The sequence below is a fragment of the Archocentrus centrarchus genome, chromosome 12, assembly GCF_007364275.1.
Source record: "Archocentrus centrarchus isolate MPI-CPG fArcCen1 chromosome 12, fArcCen1, whole genome shotgun sequence".
NCBI classification, from domain to species: domain Eukaryota; kingdom Metazoa; phylum Chordata; class Actinopteri; order Cichliformes; family Cichlidae; genus Archocentrus; species Archocentrus centrarchus.
The window spans coordinates 12,579-17,500 of NC_044357.1; positions in this window are offsets into that span (position 1 = coordinate 12,579).

Consider the following 4,922-nt stretch of genomic DNA (forward strand, 5'->3'; position numbering starts at 1 on the left):
CAAGAAAGATCAGCAGAGATGAGGACACCAAGAAACCTGAAGGTGTGGACCCTCCACACGCTCGCCGTTGATGTAGCCAAGCCAAGCCAAGCCAAGTTTATTTATAAAGCACTTTAAAAACAGCAACCACTGACCAAAGTGCTGTACATAAAACACAATTGGACAAGAGAAAAGTAAAAAGATAAAAGATTTAAAAATTTACACACAAATAAACAACTATACAATGCATAATTTATCCTAACAATAAATTAATAAAATAATACACACCAATAAAAACAATAAATCAATAACATAATACACACAAATAAAACCAATAATAAAAAGCATAATTTATCCTAGAAATAAATAAAATACAAATTTCAATAGACAGCCGCTCCTATTAATCAAAGGCCAAACGAAACAAGTGGGTCTTAAGAGCAGACTTAAACGTGGCCAGTGAAGAGGCCTGTTTAATCTCTATTGGCAAAGTGTTCCAGAGTTTTGGACCTGCCACAGCAAAGGCTCTGTCTCCTCTGAGCCTCCGCTGTGTCCTCGGCACATCCAGAAAAAGCCGATCAGCTGATCTGAGTGACCGGGAAGGGGTATGTACGTGCAGCAACTCGGAAAGATAAGGTGGGCCAAGGCCATGAAGTGACTTAAAAACAAATAAAAGGATTTTAAAATGAACTCTAAAATACACGGGCAGCCAGTGCAGTGAGGATAAAACAGGGGTAATATGCTCTCTCTTTCGTGATCCCGTCAATAGGCGTGCAGCAGCATTTTGAACCAGTTGCAGACGGGCTAGAGCAGACTGGCTAACACCAACATATAAAGCATTGCAGTAATCCAGTCTAGTGGTAATAAAAGCATGGATCACAACTTCAAAATGCTTCTTCGATAGTATATTTTTTATTTTGCCAGCTGCCTCAAATGAAAGAAGCTAGATCTCACCACTGCACTGATCTGATCCTCCAATTTAAAATTCTCGTCCATAATAAAACCCAAATTTGTGACAGATGGCTTTACATATTGTGATAATGACCCCACGTCCACGGGGGAAGATCCACCTGGGACACTAGGGCCAAAAACAACCACCTCTGTCTTTTTCTCATTAAAACTCAAGAAATTTAGAGCCATCCATGCTTTAATATCATCAAGACACTTAAACAGGGTCTGTAAAGAGTGGGTTTCCTTGCGTTTCAAAGGCATATAAATCTGAGTATCATCAGCATAGCAATGGAAAGCAATTTTATGCTTTCTAAGAATGCTTCCGAGGGGGAGCAAATACAATGAAAATAACAGAGGTCCTAAAATTGATCCCTGTGGTACTCCACATGTTAACGGAACAGAGGATGATTCAAACTCATTTAGATTTATGCAGAAAGACCTTTGGGTCAAGTAAGACTTAAGCCACTTCAAAACAGTGCCATGAAAACCAGCACAGTGCTCTAAACGAGAAATTAAAATATCATGGTCCACTGTGTGAAAAGCAGCCGTTAAATCTAAAAGCATTAAAATCACATGATCTCCTGTATCTGTAGTCAAAAGAATGTCATTAAACACCCTCAACAATACAGATTCTGTACTGTGGAGAGGTTTAAAACCAGATTGAAAGATCTCAAGAATATTATTTTTATCTAAAAAGGCTTTCAACTGGTTATAGACAACTTTCTCAAGTATTTTAGATAAAAAAGGGAGTTTAGAAATAGGCCTAAAATTAGATAACACAGTGGGGTCCAATCCAGGTTTTTTGATCAGTGGTTGAATTGAGGCATGTTTAAAAGATTTAGGAACAATGCCTAAGGATAAACTATTGTTGATAAGAGCCAGGACTAGCGGGCCTAAGGCAGCAATAGCCTCTTTAAAAAGTCGGGGTGGAATGGTATCTTTAGGAGATCCTGAGGGCTTCAGATGACTAACAGTCTCATACAGCAAAGACAACGTAATCGGCTCAAACTGGTACAAGGCAGTCGAGCAAGGAACCGAGACTGCAGGGTCAAAAGTTGGAGGTGATATGAGGGCCCTAACATTGTTTACTTTATCCACAAAGAACCTACAGAATTCCTCACATACCTCAGGTGAAGGCTCAATACCTGTATTCTGGGGGGCATTTAAAACTTTATCAATAGTATTAAATAAAATACGAGGCTTGTGGCAATTTGACAAAATTATCCTTGATAGGTGCTCTCGTTTGGCATGTTTCACAACTACCTGGTAGTGATGCCAACAGTCTCTTAACATTTGAAAAGACACCTGTAATCTGTCTTTTTTCCATTTCCGTTCAGCTTTCCGACAATCTCGTCTGGCAGCATGAGTTCTGTCATTTAACCAAGGCTCTAGCTTAATTTTAGGTTTCCTGAGCTTCAATGGGGCCACTTCATCTAATGCAGTCTGGCAGATAGAGAGAAGCCAGGAATTAAGCATCTCTGTGTCTAAACATACAGACTCCGGAATTCCGCAGTTCTGTTCGATAATGGCGGAAAAACGGGCAGCAGTGAGCTGGTTTACAACACGACGACTACGTGCAGAAACACAAGATTTCATACGGCCACAAGGCACAGCAATGTCAAAAAGCACGGGCTTATGATCTGAAAAAACAGCATCATTTAACGACAAGTTAGAAATAGACAGACCATAGGATAAAACAAGGTCCAGAGTATGCCCACGTTCTTGAGTGGGCCCAGATACCCATTGCATAAAATTAAAAGAAGTAATCAAATTTAAAAAGTCCTTGACCAACGGTTTATCAGGACAACAAACATGTATGTTAAAATCACCAATAATAAGGACTTGGTCATATTTGGGCAAAATTTCTGCCAACAGTCCAGAAAATTCATTTAAAAAGTCCTTATTATATCCAGGCGGCCTGTAGATAATAACACATATCACAGGATGAGAACGACCCAATTCAATTAAACTTACTTCAAAGCTGGAGACAGGTGATGATGGGAGCAGCGATTTACATTTATACATATTCCGATAAAACGTCGCTATTCCACCTCCACGGCCTGACATCCGGGGACAATTTATATAGTCACACTCAGGCGGTAAAAGTTCAGATATGACACTGAAATCACCAACATTCACCCAAGTCTCTGTCACACAGAGAAAGTCCAGTCCATTTGAGGTGAAGAAATCCTTAAGAATAAAAGTTTTATTTGAAAGGGATCTAGCGTTCACCAGGCCAAACCTCACGGACACCGGCGGAGTCGGGATGTTAACACTGCAGACATCCTGGCGAAAGGTCCGCAGATTTCCCAGATCCACTCCCCGCCGCTTAGGACGGCAAAACCGCAGGCGGTAAGGGTGTGGCAGCAGGGCCGGTCCTTCAAAGTCAACAACAGGCGTCAACCAGGTGTACGCAGGGTCCCGAGAGCACCAAAGAGAAAACCAGTTATGAGGCACTCCATACACAGGGTACCACGAAAATCTGTCAGTTTTCCCAGTATACTGTGCTAAGTAGGCCTTCATCCTCACCAACCTCCCACCACGTCTCCCACGGTAACGGGAACGTTTCCTCCGGCGAGGTGGACCCGAAGCGCACCTAAGAAACTCCGGAACTTCTGACAAAACCGGTGGCATGGTTTCTTGGTTGCCGTAAGTAAACTTTGTTTCGGCCAAAATACGAAGATCCAAGAGAGTTTGGCGATCATAGACCAACAGAGCGCTGACACTGAATGTAGAGGGGAGCTGGGTCAGTCCTGTGCTTCCTGAAGTCGATGATGATCTCTTTGGTTTTCATGGTGTTCAGTACCAGGTTGTTCTCTGAACACCAGGCTGTCAACTTCAGGACCTCCTCTCTGTAAGCTGCCTCATCTCCCTTTGAGATGAGTCCGACCACTGTGGTGTCGTCAGCAAATTTGACGATGAGGTTGTTATTGTGGGCCGGACTGCAGTCATGGGTGTAGAGGCAGTACAGGAGGGGGCTCAGCACACAGCCCTGTGGGGAGCCAGTGCTCAGTGTGCGGGTGGAGGAGAGATGGGGGCCAAGTCTCACAGTCTGGGGCCGGTTGGTTAAGAAGTCCTTGATCCAGGAACATGTGAGAGGGGGGAGGCCCAGGGTGTGCAGTTTGGTGGTGAGAATGTCCGGGATGATTGTATTGAACGCTGAGCTGTAATCCACAAAGAGCATGCGAGCGTAGCTCTGCTGCTGCTCCAAGTGGCTTAACACAGAGTGGAGAGCTACAGCGATGGCGTCCTCTGTGGATCTGTTTGCACGATAAGCAAACTGATGGGTGTCGAAAGTGGGGGGCAGATGGTCTTTGATGTGCTGGAGAACCAGCCTCTCAAAGCACTTCATGATTACCGGTGTGAGGGCCACAGGGCGGTAATCATTTAGGCTGGTGACAGATGACCTTTTGGGCACGGGGATGATTGTGGCTGTTTTTAGGCAGGGGGGGATGACTGCTTGGGCCAGGGAGAGGTTGAAAATCCTGGTGAGAATCAGGGTGAGCTGGTGGGCACACGCTCTGATCACCTTGCCAGGTACTCCGTCTGGTCCGGCAGCCTTCCTGGGGTTCACTGCCAGGAGCACGCGCCGTACCTCATGCTCCTGGACAGTGAGTGGGGTGCAGCCTAGTGGGGGGGGCAGGACTGGAGCAGATGGGTGGTCCTGAGGTGTCTCAAAGCGAGCAAAGAAACAGTTAAGTTCCTCTGCTAGTGACACACTCAGGTCTCCTGCAGTCACATCACAGCCTCTGAAGTTTGTGATGTTCTGAATGTCCTGCCACACCTCCTGTGTGTTATTGCTGGACAGATGGGACTCTATTCTCCTCCTGTAGTCCGTTTTGGCTTTTTTAATTCCTCTTTTCAGGTCAGCTCGAGCAGCACTGTACAGAGCTCTGTCGCCTGACCTGAAGGCAGCATCACGGGTTTTGAGGAGTGAACGGACCTGGCTGTTCATCCAGGGTTTCTGGTTAGGGAAAACCCGGATGTTTTTGCTA